This window comes from Aptenodytes patagonicus, chromosome 10, assembly GCF_965638725.1.
Source record: "Aptenodytes patagonicus chromosome 10, bAptPat1.pri.cur, whole genome shotgun sequence".
Lineage (NCBI taxonomy): Eukaryota > Metazoa > Chordata > Aves > Sphenisciformes > Spheniscidae > Aptenodytes > Aptenodytes patagonicus.
Window position 1 is genome coordinate 8,393,439 of NC_134958.1, and position 18,521 is coordinate 8,411,959.

General features: G+C 45.5%; 1 protein-coding gene across 5 annotated transcripts in view; it reads left to right on the forward strand.

Moving 5' to 3' along the window:
- The first annotated feature begins 7,070 nt into the window (after positions 1-7,070).
- CHD2 (chromodomain helicase DNA binding protein 2) overlaps positions 7,071-18,521 on the forward strand; it is a 91,591-nt gene continuing 80,140 nt past the window's right edge. The window contains exons 1-2 of one of the 5 annotated variants that reach the window (XM_076347973.1): positions 7,117-7,133; positions 9,997-10,118. The gene's annotated coding sequence lies outside the window, so the exon portion shown is untranslated. Of the gene's footprint in view, positions 7,134-9,578; positions 9,815-9,996; positions 10,119-10,606; positions 10,745-18,521 lie in introns of those variants that run through there. The other 4 variants (XM_076347974.1, XM_076347976.1, XM_076347977.1 and 1 more) reach the window with 4 other exon arrangements.

Sequence of the window (18,521 nt, forward strand, 5' to 3'; positions counted from 1 at the left end):
TTAAAAAAAAAAAACCAAAACAAAAAAACCCAAAAACTCAGATCAAAGTATTGTTGCCCTTTTGACCTAAATTAAAAAAAAAAATCAAGGACTTCACAATTTATTTGGAGAGGAGAGGAGAGGAGAGGAGAGGAGAGGAGAGGAGAGGAGAGGAGAGGAGAGGAGAGGAGAGGAGAGGAGAGGAGAGGAGAGGAGAGGAGAGGAGAGGAGAGGCTGAACGATTCATTTCTTTGACTCAGTTTTGTGCATTTACAAATATACAAAATCCTTGTTTCCTGAACACGAGGACTCAAACAACTGGGGCAGTTTCCTTGTTCAGAGCTCCTGGCCCAGATCTTGATCAGTTTTTTCAGCATCGCACACCATGTCTTGTTCAGGCTGTTCTGGAACCCCCTTATTTCTCACTTTCAGTAATACTACTTCTTACTTTTCGCTGTCTTGTATGCCTGAGGCAAAATACCGACCATCCACACATCCACGCACACGCTCCCAAAAATCTGCCCTGCGGAAATCCACTGCCCAAGCGGTTTGAATTCCCGCGCTGTCTGGCATTGCCATTTTGGCGGACAGGCAGACGTCTTTATGCCCCCTTAGCTGTCTGAAACCAAAGCTAGAGCTTAGGGATGCGGGTTTCAACCGGGTTCAACCCCACCGGCAGTGCCACACTGGGCTCAATTCTGCATCCTCCAGAGAGGCGAAGTGCTCGTTTCTTCCTCCGGGAGTTTTTCCTGAATTTCCAGGTTCGCGTGTTTAATTTATTCTCACTGCCCCCCCCCCCCCCCCCCCAGCCCTGCGGCAGGACCCCCCGCCCGGGCCGCGGCGGGGGGGCGCGGGGCTCTCACGCCACCAGGTGGCAGCAGCCGGTTTCCAGCGGGACCGCCGGGGCCGGGCGAGGCGCCGGGGCCGGGCAGCGGCGCCGGCGGCTCCTGCTGCTCCCGCGCTCGCCGTCCAGCCGCTGCAGCGATGCCTCTGCCCTAGAGAAAGATGCTTTTTCATTACTCCCCCCCCCCGTCCCCGACCTCAGTGTCCCCCATGAGGGCCCTTCGCCGCGCGCTATAGCGGGCTGGGAACGGGCCCGGAGCGTGATTCAGCTCCAGCGTCGCTGATAAGGGCAGTAGTATTAACAACTGGGGGGGTGTTAGGGTGGGTTAGGGTTTGATTTAGCAGGCCCTGGGTTTAAGGACTCCTCACTGCTCCTGCCGGCTGGTAAAATAGGTCTCTCCTACCTCTGTCCTCTGGGATCCCTAAACGACCTGTGGGAGGTTAGTTGTATTTTCTCTCATATTTTGCGCTTCATTTCATCCTGTCCATTTGAATATCAGATGTAGTTTAATTCTCCTGGCTGTTAACACACTGAGCAAGTATGGCAGATTAGCACGCCTTTCATTTGACTTCCTAATTACTTCTTTTTCTTTTTTTTTTTTTTTTTGCAATAGGAATGTCTTTAAACTAAAAGAGGGTAGATATAGACTAGATATAAGGAAGACATTTTTTACACTGAGGGTGGTGAAACACTGGAACGGGCTGCCCAGAGAGGCGGTGGATGCCCCATCCCTGGAAACATTCCAGGTCAGGTTGGACGGGGCTCTGAGCAACCTGATCTGGTTGAAGATGTCCCTGCCCACGGCAGGGGGGTTGGACTAGATGGCCTTTAGAGGTCTCTTCCAACCCAAACTATTCTATGATTCTATGAACTCGTAAATGAGAATTAGTTTCCAATTTACTGCTATGGACAAAGCAGTGCGTGGTAAAGATGTTTTTCTGTTTTGCACACTGTGTTGGTTTTGGCTGGATTTCAGGTCTGAGCTCTCCCTATACATATGTAGGTATATACTACATGTTTATGCACTATTGTGGTTGGTGCTAGAGAGGAAGATTGCCAGACAAGCAGACATTCTTTTTTCCTCTTTTGCAAGGGCTTTATCTTTGGCTCAGAACAGGAGGTATTTAAGTCTGCTGGTATCAATTTGATTAAGAACACGGAACATTTATCATTATTTCTTTTTTTTGTTTCTTCTCTGTTGGGATATTCTCAAGCACTAGGAAATTAGGCAACCAAAATGACTGTTTAACTCATAAGTGCAACAACTCATAATTGCAACAGCCTTTGGAGTCAGCTTATGCCCGACTACTGAAATAGTTTCATTCACTGATAGAATATTTCTGCATTTAAAGAAGAAAGCCTGTGGTACATACCCTTAAAGCCATGACTTATGCTTCAGTCTTATAAACAGATGGGGAAAACCATAGGGTTTGTTTTGTTTCTTGGCCTAGGAGAGCCGTATTCACCTCTCGGCTTTGGTCACAAAATTCCTAGCAGAGTAATGGCATTTCAGGACTGATTTAATCTCTCCGTATTTCATAGCTACTTCCATGAGGCACAGAGGGGACCTCAGCATTTCACAGTGACAACAGGACTGAGATGTGGACCTGCCTGTGCAAGTCTCCCTCAGCCAGCAGCAGATAAGGGTCTTGGGGCTAGAGCAGTCCCAGACCCACCTAGAAGAAGGAAATGGGGCCAGCGTACCACATATTAACCAGTTCCTGGCAAACCCTTCTCAAGAGAAGTCCACCAGTTTCCAAAGGTGCATGCGCAAGACCTGCATTTATGCACACAGGTGAGATGGCGAGGAGACACCACACATCTTCCCATCGTAGGCCAGGCTCCAGATGTGTGTCGGGCAGCACCACGCTGAGTGACTGCCTCTCTCTTTAATGGTAGCTTTAGCAGAAGCTGGAACAGCAGGGACGAAAATTGATGAACTCTGCCAGCAGGTCAGTGGTCTCATTAGGTACATATTTAACAGGAATAAATTCCAGCGCTGAGCCAAACCACAGCATTAGAGGTAAAGTCAGAGTCCCTGCGAAACCCAGTGTCCTCTGAGCACTGCTTTAATCTCTCGCCTACCTTTGGTATTTACATTCATTTGTTCATTAAAGGTTTCTTGTTTACCCAGGGTAATGTATCATTCTTCCCAGCGGAGCTCAAATTTTAGCCAGTGCAAGTCATGGCACTGCTTTGCCAAATGACCCGCTGCACTGCGCTTGATGACACAGGGAAAACTGCAGTTCCTCGGCGGAAGAGGAGAGGCCCTGGTGCTGGTATTTACTGGCACAGCCATGCTATCAGCAGGACGCAGGGATAAGGCTGGGATGCCGATGTTTGACCCAGCCTGCTGAGGGACCTCCCCATCTTCTAATGCCCTTGCGATGGAAGGCATCAGCCAGAATACCAGTTACTCCTTACAAGTGCTCTCAGGGGTGCTAGATTGGTATTATGTGTGTCCTGCAAAGGAGTATGCATCCTCTAGCATATTCCTCCAGATTTGCACAATAAAGCAGACAACCGGAACGTGTTTCTCCATAAGCAGGAAGTAAAGCCTCATTTCCTGCAAATTTGTGTCCTGTATTACTGCAAAAATCCCAACTCCCTCCCCATGTCTCCCATCACACTCACACCAAGCAGAGAGTATGTGCTGTGATGATATGCACACTAATTTGCAGGCTAAAATGCACATGCAGCCTGGCCGGGCAGCTGCCACCGAGCAGAATGGCAGATGGCCACGCTCACAGCCTTCCTACCCCGAGCTCGAGTGTTTGGAGGTCAGGTGGGGGAAGGGGTTTTCGGGAGACACACAGAAACGTCTCCTCGGTTCTTCTACATGTCTTTCAAGCGTGGTTGGATTCGGCAATGGAGCTCAAAGCATTGTAGGAGGCACTGCCAGATCTTGCAGCACAGTGTTTCCATAGGAAAGTGGGACAACAGGGCTGGGTTGAGCTGAGCTGGCTGCTGTCTCACATGACTCCACAAAATCTCTACCTTCTGCATCTCCTAAACATCCACAGCAAGTCTGGAGTTGCAGATGTCGTCACACCAGAACAAGCTCCTGTTGGGTAGAGCCTGTAGCAGTTTCCAAACTTTGCCTTTTCTGGGGTAACACAGAAATACACGCTGGAGTTAGAAAATGTATAAATATTGAAACCAGAAGTGGGGGAATTTCTTTGTAAGAGTGAAAGAGTTGGTAGGATCCCTCCTATAGTTCCTCTTCCTATAGTTCCTCTATACCTACCTGCCCCCTTAGATGGTCATTTACCCCAGCGTTAAGACAATGCAGAGTAAGCTACAGGCTCTTTCGCTTCCCCTGCTGATTTCACAGTGCACTCAGTGTGTGCTGGCTTAGGAGAGAGGAACCGGCCGAGCCGAGAGCTGTGCCACTACGGGGTTCTTTCGGGGTCAATGTGCACAAACCCAAGTTCTTGGTGCTGCTGGCAGGAGGCATCTTGCATTCCTCTGTCCCAGTGCCCTATTCCCACTCTCTGTGTGCTGGCCCTTGTGCTCAGGGAACTGACCCAGCTGAAAAGTAGAGGGAAAAGAAAAAAGATTGAGTTTGAGTCTGGATTAATTCATTGGTCTGGCTGACAGCATGACCACTCAATAGCAAGCATTTCCTCAAGAGAAGAGGCCGCTTTCTCTTTGAGCAGCAGCTGATAGAGAAGCCAGTTGTTAAAAAAACAGCCTAAAGCTGTAGCTAGACGAACAGCTTCCATAGACAGAAGCACTGATGCCAAGAGCAGTCCTGCTTTCCTCCAGCCCCAGCCACTGTTTCCCAACACGGCAGTGTCCCCGCCTCGTGCTGATGGGTGGTTTCAGCCAGATCTGAGCTGGCTGGAAGGTCCTGGTTAGTTGTCAGCTAAATTAGTTCCCTGACCCAGCATCCCGGGTGGCCATGTGTGGCGGAGGGTGGTGTGAAGGACATCCGTCTCTCCCGTTCAACACTACCATAGGTTTGTGCCCAATTAAAATTACTATTAACTGTGGCCTTCGTTAGTAGGATTGACAATGGCAACTTTTAATCAAGCGTTTGGCTTGCGGAAGAGGCGGAGGAGGGAAAGGATTGCGGAATAAGATCCGTGGATATTTACCATGGATGTATTTTAAAAAAAAAAAAAAAAAAAAATCCCCATAAGTAATTTGAGTGTCATACAGCTGGATTTTAAAATTCAGGATTTAGGCGTGGGAGGGATAAAATATATTTTAAATCCCCACTTTCTCTCCCCAGCCAGATGAATTTTAGCAAGGATCAGGTTAAGGTGGTGATTGTTTTCCATGTTGGCTCTTGAATGCTTCTGCCAGGACTGGATTTTTACATCCCATTTATAACGGGGCTGGAGCAGGGGAAAGGTGCTGTAATGGAAGCGCTGACACCACTTCACCGCATGGCAGCCCTGCTAACAATGCCCGCGGAGCTGGAGGAGCCAATTTGGCAGCTTATACGGGGCGAAGCCTGACAGAAAGGCTCTTTGAAAATAAGTTACTGCTCTAAAAATAAACAGAAAAAGACTAACTTTCTTTGCACTGAATGGGCGGTAAAATTGCTCTCGGCTTTATTGGAGTCCCAGGACATTGTCCAGGGCTTCCCCAGCCAGTGCTGCCACAGGATGGGGTTAATTGCTTGAGGTGTGGTGGGAATTGTTGGGTGTGATTTATTAACACTCTGTATCTGATATAAGAGGTACCTGAAGGAGAGAGGAAAAACTCGCTAAGCCGGAATAGCCCTGGCCTTGCCGAGGGTGGAGGCGAAGTAGTGCACAAGACTAAAGGTGTCTTATCTACACCGTGTCCTTCTGTCCCTGTGGGACTGCAGGAGGAGAGCTGCTGGCCACCAAGTGTCCTCCCAGCCCCACACCCCAGCACTCCGGGGCTGCGCTGGGCTGGTGCGGTCCCGCTCTGGGCTTCCTCACCCGTTTTTCATGACCGTCATCCCTTTCGCTTGTGTGGAGTGGAAACCCTATCCTGGGGAGGAGGAACAAAGGCTGGGTGCTTTAAGCCACCATGCTGTGGTCTTCAGGGAGTTTCTGATTATGTTCTTGGAGGAGCCACCTTTCTCTTTTCTCCCATTGAAACACATGTTGTGCCACAAACCACAGGGCAAACAGTCGGCAGATCAAACTGACTGCAGGTGTAGGCAGCAACCGCTCTGCTCGGCGCAGGGTACACAGACCCGGGAGAGGTGGTACTACAGAAAACGAGTTGCTATTTAACACCATGTGAAAGTGCTTCAGCTGGGGACACCACCATTTATCTTGATTTTTCAAGAAACGAACTCCAAAGCTGAGTTTCAAGCAGAGCTGAACTCAGTTGTTTGCAGTGGGGAGAACTGTGCAAAAATCAGGAAGTTCTGAGGCTCGCTGAAGCAGAAACGCTTGTTCAAACCGCAAAATCTAAAGGGAAATTTAAAGGAGCCTGGGGCTTTTAACAAGAAATTGTTCTTTTTACATAATGAGAGTTTCTCATAGCAATGCACCAGTGTTTCAGCAGGGAGGTGACACCTAGCCAGCAGGACCCAGAGCACCGGAAAGGCAAGGGATGCTCAGGAGGTGGGAGAGCAATGGGGACATCACAAGAGCAGGGAAAATGAATTCAGAATGTGTATTTCAAGTGGACTTCTGCGGTTTGGAAAAGCATAGGGGTTACTTGGAAAGCAGGCTATGAACAGATGTTTTAAATTCAAAACATGTTAAGGTGAAAAGCCCCAATGCAGCCGTGCTCAACGAGGCCACTGGCACGTGTGCCACATCCCTCACTGCAGTGCACTGCCTCGCTTCAGAAAATGTATTTATTTAGTGGCAGCAGTGGTTTTGTTTACCCATTCCCCTGTGACAACGGTGTCCACTGCGTGGAAACCCAGGTTGCATTAGTAAAGCTAGAAAGCTAACAAAGCTGGGGCATCTTTGCATTCACTCCTTTGTGCATGTTTACTGAGCTCAAACCCTTCTGCTTTCTTTGTCTCAGACCACGGCCTTGGAAATGCAATAGAAAATTCCAGCAATTCCCTCCAGCCGAGCAGAGGCTGCCACGTGGGCAGGTCCATGCATGGCCACCAGTCCTCTCCACCATCAGACGTCTTCATGTAACTCCAGACTCAGACCGAGATTAGCTTTCACCCGGAATGCACGTTTGCAGTTCTTCAAGGAGGAAGCCTTGTGTACTGTTGAAGGGTTTAATTTCATTTCTCTGTACAGCTTGTAAAAGGCTTCTTGGAAACCAGATCTTCGCATTTTACTTGAGTTCGCTTATCTGCCAAAAGCTGTTTCAAGTTACTCTTTCCAAGCCACGTTAAATGAATCCTTAGGTAAGAAGGAGGGTGCAACAAGTACTGTATACCTTTGTTGAGAAGTCACTGCTTCTAATTACATTCCCTCCTTATAAGCTTTAATATCGAAGACTACAAAATGAGGTCAACCTCTATTAAATATAATGACTTTCCCTGTGGAGCTTGCAATGAAAGCAGCTTCACAACAAAGGTTTCTATTTAAGGGGGGGAGGGGGTGTTTCTGTGACAAAGAAGTCCCCTAACTGGGTGCAGGGGCTTCGTTTTCATTTGCTGGCTAACAAAATGGAAAGATTTGGGTTAAGACTTTAACCAGTGCTTATCTGAGAAAACAGATAGGAGAAGATGAATTAAAACATGAAGATGGGGAAGAGCAAAAGCCACGTTGCTGCAGGAGCTGACCTAGAACCCATCTGACACGCAACACCTTAAATTGCAGGCGGCTCCAGAGAGGGCAGAAAGCACAGCTGCCATCTTTAACCAAACCAGGGCCATCACGAGCCACAGCTGCATGCAGTGAGCAAAAAGAGGTTATAGAAGAGGAGCAGGTTAGACACAGTTTGCTCCCCATAGGTGCCCTGAGGAACAGGCAGTGTTGTCTGCCCCTCGAGGAGATGAAATGAGACTTGTAACGGATATGGGAGCTAATTTTGAACCCTGCAAAGAGCGCTGTTCTGTGACCCTCTTGCTGGGCAGCTCTTGTAGCTGTGTGCCTGTCAGGCAGATGTTGCCCTGCCCAACCGGTAAGCCTGCAAAACTCCGATTTTCACATGGCAAAAGTGCAGTAGCTTGAATGGGCTGTTTAGTGCTACTGTAGCTATTTGTGTGGCTCTTTAGCTTGGTGTTTTAAGCTAGCAAGGCACAATGCTGTCTTAAGAAATAAGTTCTCTTTTACACTAGAAACTGGAGGTAAACATGGCCGTAATTTTTAAATATTGCTGTTGCCCTGATAATAGTCTAACAACTGGCAAAGTAAGTTTGCTCTTTCTTTAAAGGCATTTTTTCTTCCTGTAGCCTTGCAGGCAGAGATTTGCCAGGCAGTTGTTAAAACATTGCGCCTGCCAAGCACAAGAGGATTATTTTGGCATCGGCTCTCAGCTAATATTAACCGCCCCATGTTAAGGTCGCCATGTTTGAGGCTGTGTCGAAAGCAGTTTTAGAAAGGTGGCTGCCAGCTTGTTCACCTCCCGCCTCTGGCTGCTCGGTTCTCCCCCCCCGCCTCCCCCCCCCCTGCTGCTTAGCTCTCTGCTTTACATTTTTTTATCACGGAAGTCAGTTGAAATATCATGCAAATGATATCTGCCTTTATTAACGCCCCAGTGTGCTAGTGACGCACTGCAGCCTTTCTCGCAGGAAACAAAAATTACCCTGGGGCGTGCTGGGAAGCAGGATGCGGACCAACCTTCTCCACCAACAGAGATTCTTGTCCTTTAAGAAAAAGCCTGCAGTAATTTTCCACTACCCTGCACGGTCTTGTCTACGTGGCAAGAATTGTTTGTGGAGGCTGGAGCATCACTGGTGAGGCGCAAGCCCTGATCTGGCTGCCGTTGCTTGGCTACGCGCTCGGCATGCCGGCAGCTCGCCAGGCTCCTGGGAAGCACCTTTGTTCCCGAGAAGGGATTCGAGTTGTGTTTTCATGCCAAAGGCAGGGGACAAATGCTGCCTTTCTCAAGCAGCCTGGTAGAACTGGGGTTTCCAAATAGCACGAGCCAGCCAAAATACTCAGTAATAATAATATGTTCGCGGTCCATCTCCTGTGATGGTTTCTCTGCCTTTGCACGAGGAAATACCTTACAATGAGCTTGTGTTGTTTGTTTGCCGTTGCACTGATCATAATAGTCACTTAATCAAGGCAGCGTGTTGAATCGGGTAGAAATCATGTCAGCAAAATCTCCCCCTGCTTTTGTTGCTTCCATCTAATAAACTAGATGGATAGTTGTTGTTCTGCAACTTGATAAATGGATTTTTTTTTTTTTAATGTTAAGCTCTGGAGTCCCGATGGGTGAGTCTCTGCTCCAGTCTGAGGAGGTTTGTCTGAAACGCCTGAAATATTTCAAATGCCACCGGCAAAATCTGCAGCAGCATGGAGGATCGGGTTTGCGTGCTTTCCCTGCTTGTTGGGGCTAGGCTTCAAGTACAGCAGCAGTGTTAGTGCAACAGGCATTTTCATGATGTCTCGGGCATGGCTTCAGCTCCAGGATAGCTTATTTTATCTGTGTGAAGCTTGATATTTCCATTAATAACACAGCTTTGTGTTCCTCTGCTAGCAGCCTGTGCTGTCAAGGACTCTCCCTCCGTCAGCAGCCAAACCTATGCTGATAACTGTTAAGCAAACAAGTCCTCCCTGTTAGGTAATGCTGCCATTTGCTTTCTGCAGCAGCTCCAGGTGCCCTCGGGAGCTGCCCCCCCAGAGGAATGAATGAACATGTCGTTTTGGGGTGTCTGGCTACCACTGGAAACCTGAGAATTGAAAAACTTGGTATAGTGTGGAACACATTGAGCGTCAGCCTTAATTTTGCTTCACGAAATATGAAACCAGAGGGGAATATTACACTCGTAATCTGGCATCCTTCATTGCACAGATGAACAAACCTCACCCAGCAGAGCCCTAGCACAGCTACAGAGGGGACCACCTACCCAGCCCTGCTCCTTGGGAGGCTCCAGATGAATCGTGGCTTTGAGACATCTCTCCCTGGGCACAGGTATAGCCCTACCTGTAGCCCTCCCTGTAGCTCCGTCACCCTGCAATGTTTGTCTTCTAACCACAACCTCTTTGAGGTTTATAGTTTAAAGTTGTTGGCTTCCTGGAGTTTCTCTAGAAAATTAGCAATGTTTTCTGCTTTCTGTGCTCCTTTTCTTTTTGGTCCTGTTTCCTCACATCTAGCCTCTCTACCACCTCCTCATCATCCCTGCTGCTGATGGCTCCGTTGCTGCCACCCAGCAGCTCAGCTGATGCCGCTGCCATCTGGGGACCTGCACAGCACTATCCATGTCCCAGACAGCCAGGTAGGAAGGGTGGAGCTGGGCACGTTCAGCAGCTTGGCTGTGTGTTGTCTCTCACCTGGAACATGCTTGTCCTTCATCAATGAAGTCTGCTTTGTATGTTGGGAATGACTGAGCAGGTGTTTAGAACAGTGAGTTTCTGTATCCCTAGGTCACGTTTTCGCAGATGGATAACTTGATGGCTAGAAACAGCACCTTATCCACCTTATACACTGCTTGGCTCTCTGTTCAGTCACCTTTTTTACTTGTCTTATCTGTCCTTGGATTGTTTAAAAAAAAAAAAAGTCAACTGCTGCCTCTTAGCAATTCTGGAAAACCTTGGTATCTAAGAAAAGATGAGTTTGGCTCTTGAAAAGCAATTGTTAGTAGTAGCCCTTTTTCTTTTCATTGCGTTTTCAGATGTGAAAAGCAGAACTTGTGAACTCTTGAATTTTTTTCAAGGAGGCAAGCTAATACAGCGGCTTGCGAAGGACGGTCACTTGCATGTTCGGCCCTGTGCTGTGTCTGCTGCAATGTGCCACCACCACCGCTTGCCTTTGCTTGGGATTTGCTCTGCACAATAAAACGCAGAGGATCCAGTCTGCCAGGAGAAGCATTTGCCTCCCTTGTTTGAGCAGTTGGGAATGTGGGTGAGTCACTGCCTTGTTTGAGGAATGAAACCTTCGATCCCAGCTTCTTATGCCTTTGTTTGCTTTTAGAACTGCAGTATTGTTGAAGGTAACTCGCACTCCCGTGGCTTCTCTGTGGCTCAGTCTTAACATCTGGTTTCATGTTTTGTATTTCCTTCTTAAAAGCACATAGATGAGACTACATCTTTCTATGTGCGCTCAGAAATCCATAGGATCCAGCAGACCTTATGAGATCAGAGCAGGCAAAACCATTTCTGTCCCCAGCGAACAAGGCTCGTTTTCAGCACAACCGGTGCAGCAGGGTGTAGTTCTGCAGCAACGTTGCTAATTAAAATAGTGGCAATTTCCAAATACGAAATTAGAACAGTCTTTGAGGACAATTTGTTTCAAGAAGGCAAGAAAAGCAGAGAAGGAGAGAATGTGTAGGAAAGACACAAAAAACACAGCACAATTTTCTAACTTTTCTAGCTTTCAACTGTTTGATTAAGCTTAGGGACCTGTGGCTATTTTGGGAAAGAATTATCTGATTTCAAAGGTTTTAAATACCTCATGATATTACTACCTTTGAAAATAAGGTCCTTACTTTATGTGGATGCTTAAGTATGAGTTTAGGTTCTTTCTTTTATGTTTTGCAGATTGAAAAAAGGAGATATTAAAAGACACTTCATACATACATTGTGCCATTTTTCTTTTACTGCAATTTGACATCTAAAACTGATCTTTTTTTCCTTATATAATAGATAGCTTTCATTCTTGGGATTTTTTTTTACATTTTGATTTAAGTCTGCCAGTTATTCCCAAAAGCTCAGTATTTATATTTATTCCACAGCAAGCATGTGACTCGTGTGACTGCATAATTATATCAAAATTAATTTGGGTTCTTTTTGTTGCAAAATGTTCTAGGGCTACATATATGATTTGAATGCATGATAAGTTCTGAATATTGATATTACAAGAAAAACTATCTACAAAATCCTATGGATTAAGGTCATGCATGAGATATTTAATTCTTCCTCCTGTGAGGTTCGATTGCAAGATACAGTTGGCTCCCACTGACTTCTTAAAATGAGAAAGCTTGAAAAATTGACCAGATTCTGTCAAATTTGCTTTTCTGCTAGAGGAGCTGGAGGTGTTGAAGAAATAGGGAACTGTGAGGAAAGGAAGAAGCGGGGACCAGGAGGGTCAAAATCCCTGCTGGCTCACAGCTTGAAAGCGAGGAAAGCCACCAAGATGACTTTTTCTGCCAGAATTTGATCCACCATAGAATTAACTATATCAGAAGGGGAAGCTCTTCCTCCTCTTTGTTGCTGTGATTGCAGCAGTGTTTCAAGGCTGCAGTTGGGACCAAGGCTCCATTGTGCCGGGCCAAAGAATCTGTGTCCTTGCAAGTAACAGACGCAAGGTGAGGACAGGAGAAATGTGGAGAGCAGAATGGAGGTGATGGGGGAAGCACCTTGGCCGTGTGGAAATTTAGTCATAGGGTTTTTTTTCCCCAGAGGCAGATATATGATCAAACAACATGCCACGGAGCCTTGACCTGATGGAAGGTAAAACTGGGATTGCTCTCTGTTGGCAAGCCAGTCCTTGAGGCACTGAAGACAACTGCTCACCTCTAAATCTGCCAGGAGCTGAATTTTTTTTTTATAGAGGTGGCCATTCTTCTGCTTGAATTTGCTCTGAGATCACCAGTTCTTTTTTCCACAAGCTATTGAAAATCATCTGATGGGAATAACATCCAGCAACTGATTCTGATGTACAAATGGGGTGTATCCTTATGGAGAACAAACCACCCTGTTTTTAACAGTTATATATCCATCAGCTGCACGCACTCCCTCTCAAAAGATGTAACAATTTCACCCTGTTGCAGACATTATTAGTCTCTTCTGTCCTTCATGATGCCTGTAACTAGGGCATTGATGCTGCCTGACTGCATGTCCCGAGTGAGCCTGATGATGTTTGTGCAGGCTGGATTGGGCTGAGAAAGGGGTGGAGAAATGCAGTTCTCTGCCCAGGATATATTTAGTGAATGCAGCTGTGGGAGGCAACAGGAACAAGAGAGCTCTTGTGTTGCCAGAGCTCTGACAGCTCACATGCTGAAATAATCTGCTATTTTCTTAGCAATACATTCTCTCCCCCCCCCAGTGTTTTTAATTTGAATGTAAATTTACACTTTAATGTAGCCAGGCTTCTTCCTGGAGCTTAAAAGTGAGATGCATTACGGTGCCAGCCTTGCTATAGCCCTTCAAGGGGAGCAGCAGGCACCTTCCACATGCGCTGGACCTTCTCCATGGCGAGGAGGGAGATTCGACTTCATTTTCACCCATTAGAGAGGCTAGCGGTGTAGGAATATGCCTTTCATGCACACTGCAACACTTGCTTGGACTGGAAGCAGCCCTGCAGGACTAGCACAGCCCCTCCCAGGCAAATAAACTCTGCTTTTTTTGCTAGGGCTGATGAGCTGGGGTGGACAGTCTGCTTTCAGTACGCCAGGGCACTTCACTGTGCCGTGCAAAGTCTGGTGGTCTTCTTGGCATCCCTGAGAGTCTGATCCAATATTCTCTGGTATGTCATGGAATAAAAAAAGAGCACAAAAACAGGTTTACCCAACCGCTGGGTCAAGTGGGAGCATGTTACTGTTGCTCTGCATTAGGACTAATTTGTCTGTACTCCCCAGCCGTGTTCAGACTTGCCCCTGGAGAAGACGACCCAGGCTGGGAATTCCCCGTGCATCTTCTTCCCTGGCTTGTTCAGCAGTGCACAACAAGCCATGAGCTAGTCTGTCTCAGGCATTAAAAGTTTATGACAAATTAAACTGCAGCATATAAAAAGAACAAATTTTTTGGTCTTGTTCTAATGCAGTTAAGGGGTTAGAAAAACAAGACTGGTTCAGGGAGGTCCCAAGTATGTCTTTGTGTCTGGGCACAGCCCAGGGATGATGGAGACATATACATTTAGAGGGAGACAGACTATGCCATCGCTTTCTTAGAGCTTGCCCCACCTTACAGTGTTTTTCTGTCCATAGCAGCATTGCTGGGAGATGCTGCAGTGACACAGCTGGGAATCCTCTGCCAGGGCAGCACCCTGACCCTTCCCACCCCGTGGTGGGCAGCGTGGGTTTCTTGTTCCTGTGGCAGGGACTTGTACCCACCCAAAATCCGTATTGGAAATGCAGCTCCTGTGGGTGGCTTTCATGGTTCCACCACAGGCTGGCACAAATCCTGAAACAAATCCAGCTTTTATTAAAATTGTGTGGTATATGTGTTCTGGATATAGCTGTCCCACCTTTGCGTGCTGTAACCAAAGGGAGTTTCAGTGGTCAGTTTGTATATCAAAAGTATTTACTAACGCATAGAAAAATGTATCTGTGAACAACTCTGCACTGAGCTCGGTGCCCGGGGTACCCACGCTGTCTTTTCTGTCCCTAATCTTGCTAAGACTGTGTCTGAGACTCGAGTTTTTCAGCAGTTAAATGGTTAACTTTAGGACTAATTGGCTCGGAGAGCTCCAGTCCTTTACAACAGATTATTGGCATGCTGGTAAGAGCAGCTCCCTTCCTTCCCTTCCCCCATCATTATAAAAACATGTACTGTAGCGAGAAACCAAATACCACATGGCGCCCTACACGGAGCCCATCAGTGCTCCAGCTCAGTATTTAGCACAAAAGTCCCTTTATATTTGGGAAGCAGAGGGAGAAAATTCTGGAAATGCAAGATCGCGGTGCTATCGGCTGAATCAGCAGATTTATTTGCACTGTACAGGGTGCTGGAGTCCAGAGCCCCGCATACCAGCCCAGGCTGCACACACCCACTTGCTCCACGCCAGCGTGGGGAAGAGTCCCCGTGTTTTCCAAAAGCTGAAGGCAGATGGGAAAGGCTGGTCGCTGCACAAGGAGAGCTCTGTGCGCTCCCTGTCGCTTCTCTGTTTGTCAGGTTACGGCTTTGTGGAGGGCTCTGAGGAGTCCCTGAGGGACTGAGTGTAAAGAGAGAAAAATGAAAGCTTTTAAAAAAAAAAAAAAAAAAAGTTGCATTTCTGGTTTCCTGCAGGGACGTGTGCGTTTTTAGGCAGCTGTCTACAGAGGCAGTCGCCATTTTGTGAAGCGGTAATAACGCAGCAGGAGGAGACATGTTGTGTTCATGGGAGTTTGTGTTTTAAGATTTTCTCTTTGGTTTTAATCAAGAGGTTTATTCATTCCACCTTCACCCTCTCTCAGTCCAAAGGCTTTCATTTTTAAACTTAGAGCAAGAAAGAAATGGCAACAAATAAGAAAAAACAGGAAAAGTTCTGCCGGGGAGATCACAGTGTACAACCAAAATCAGGTGTCTCTCTAGGAGACTTCAAAAATTTTAGAGGTGTAATGTGGTTCCAAAAATGTCACCAAGCCCGTAGTGAGGATAAGCAGGATGACAACATGGCTGCGCACCCAGCATCGCAGAGGCATAGCTGAGGTGTTCAGGGAAAATGTAGTATATTAGGTATGTTTTAAACAGTGTTTGGTTCTAGTATAAAAAGATGTCTGACTGGTCTGTCCACACATGATACCAGCCCTTTTTGACTTGCACGGGCTGACTTGACTTCCAGGTATTGAGATATTAGTTTTGATCTAAAATCTCAGACTACCGCTAGTGCCGCAGAACCGCTCATTTGATCAAAAGAGAAAATACTGATTGTGGCAGGAGCGAGGTCAGACTGAATCCCCTTCAGTGCAAAACTCTTTGAGCAAGCAACAGCATTTTTGTTAAAGGTCTTCGGTGTTGGAGTTGACTTTTTCCACTCCAGGATCTTTCACTTGCAAAACACATTATAAGGCTCATTTGTTTAACCAGTCTCTGGGAGCTGTGAGAGGGAGCATTAATGCTGGTGTTTTGGAATACAAGTTATATTGTTGCATTTGATTTTGGTTTTGTGTCATTATTTTCTGGTTTCAGAGTCAGGAAAAGCTGCTCATTTATTTTTCATGTAGCTGTATTTTTATCCTGGCTTCTTAAGGAGGCAGGGCTTATGAAATCATGCTGTTAGAGGCTTTGAGCTTTTGATCTGATGTTCAGTTTCAACAAATTTCAGTTCTAGTGTTTCTGCATTTCGGGGGAGGCTGCAGTTATAGAGACAAATTAGTGCTTCCGCTAAAGAAAGAACTACAAAATGAATGCAAAGGCTATCTTTTCTGCTTTCCTTGCTGACCACGCAATCAGCATCTATGTGCCAGTTGACCAGTCAGTAATGTATAGCTCAGAAATATCGCAGCCTCTGCCTGAATATGGCGCAGGAGTGGGGATGCTGCAGCAATGCAGTGCTAGCTGGGTATGTGACAGCCGACTGTCAGGAAAGCAGGCCTTGTTATTTCAGCTGCTCACAAAAGACTCGATAACTTCTAACCATGATATTCAAATCCAAACTAGGATTGCAAAAAGTATTAGCCATATTTAAAACCAAGAGTAAGTCAGATTCCTCCATGTTAGCTGCAGTTGAATTTTACGAGGTCTTTGACCTCCTCGCTCTAGGTCTAAAAGAGTGTCTCCTTTTCAAGCCTGTCACTTGCAAAGACTTCTCTGAGACGGTGATTCCTTCATTACAGAAAAGCAATGTAAAGAAACCTTTTTGCCACCTGAAGATCATTATTTTCTTGATTGCCCTTTTGGACTCTGCTAAGGTTATGTTAAATCCGCAGGTCAAATGTAACTTGAATGCAGTGTGCACCGATGATCAGCAATACATATAGTACAGAGCTCTAGTATGAAGTTCATGCACATCTTTGATTTGTTCGTGTAAGACTGCATTATAATGATAATATGAAGCATAAAATAGTTTTCCTATATAAAAATTACTTTTCCAGCATATACTAATGTGCCTCTCTGAACCTCTTAATTAGGTTATATTTCCTCCTAAACTTAATTCCATTTTATTAACATCACTTGAGTGGACTTCAACTTCATTTTTGGTTCCAATTTTCATTATCTTTGTGTGCGTATATATAGATATATAAAAAGATAATCCTTTATCAATCTTTTGAACAGAACAATTTTTGTTCATGCAGCAAAAGTACTGTCCCTGAATATTCATTATCAGCACCTGATATGCTAGCCAGGACCATAATATCTTAATAATTGGAGTTTAAGAAAAAAAAGCCAGTTATTGAAGTCCCAGTGTTTCATTTTTGTCCATGTTATGATTCTAAATTATTCAAGCATTTGACTTTCTCCCCTACACATACAAACTCATGTTCCCCATGCATTTTTTCCTCCAAAGTGTTCTATGGTCTCCTTTATCTTATACACTAGGTCAGAGCGTTCAAATGTACTGTTTAATACCAGTAACGTGTCTGGCTTGTTACAAGACAATTTTAGATAGTTTCCCAATTAAATGCATTTTATTTTGACCTGTTTGCTTCTACTTAAGTCTAACGTTTGGTCTCTTCATAGTCAATATTCTGTTTTATGGAAAGGTTTTAAAGGTATACTGAAGGAGATGAATAAGAGGTGAAGTACCTAGCATGATTTAATTTATATTATTCCTTTTGCCATTATTAATAAAAATAGGCAAGAAAAAGAAGTGTTGGGGAAAATACAAAGAATAGTGATGCAATTATACCTGCAGGTACAAAACTACATACTTGCTCTTACTCTTGAAATTTAGACCTCTGCTTTATGCTCTCTTTCCCTTCTACAGACTGGGTTAGTTCATTTCAGCTGCATTTTCCAAGTCCTGACATACATGTTCATTCCTAAATTCACTTCATATGCTTCCAAATCCTTAGGACAACATTTGGTTTAGACACACCAAGAAAAACCTGGAGTGATTCCACTGACCTAAATGTAATTACTCAGTGCTGAATTAAAGGCACAGGCACATAACTTAAGACCCATGTGTTTGGCGTAACGAGAAGAGATCAAAATCTCAGCTTTTGTCATTAAATTAAATGTTTCTAGACCTTAAAACAAGATGCATTTGTAGAGAGAGCTAATAGCTTCTTGTTAAATCCACTATTAAATCTTGAAGAAAATAAGTCACGTTTTGGGCACGTAGAACCTTGTTTGGGTCTTCCACCGGGTGAAATTGCAATGCAAGTTGCAGTCAGATTTTTCAGACAGTGATCAAGTGCTGTGGATGTCTCACCCAGGATGTCTTGCATTCCCTCTGCTGCTTTAATTGTACAAAAAGCCATTGACCTCATTTTGCGACAGGACTGTACCAACAGTGTTTTCTTGGGCTGCTTACATTTTCTCACCAGCTCACCTTCTAATACTAATCTTTGATTAAATATAAAAAAAAAAATAATACACTGTGAATGCCTTCAAGCTGAGACAAGATATCACTGTTAATGGCTTGGTCAGGGAGAAAGAGTATTTGTTTCAGCATGCAAATCTGTTGCCTGCAACAGTTAAAGCTGCTAATTCTGGAGTTTAGATGGACGACATGCCTGACATGCACAAAACTGCTCTAGTCCCTAGGCTGATGAGCTCTCCTAGCTGGATAAAGCGCTGGCAGGAGCCAGTTTATAGCGAATCGGCTGTAGGAAGAAAACATAAAAGCTCATGGGAAACATCGGTCTGACACAGAAGCTATTTCTGTTCAGGTGACATTCTAATCCAAGTGTGTCCCTGATATAGTATCACTACATCAAAAATTGATTGAACTCCACATCTAACAAGTGTTGACAAATATGAAGAAGTTTGTTCTGAGCTACAAATATAAGGGGTCTTCTCTTTTATATATATGGTACGTTACAACAGGGTGATTCAGTGCTTCGTCAGACTGTATATAAAACAAAAAAAGTATATGC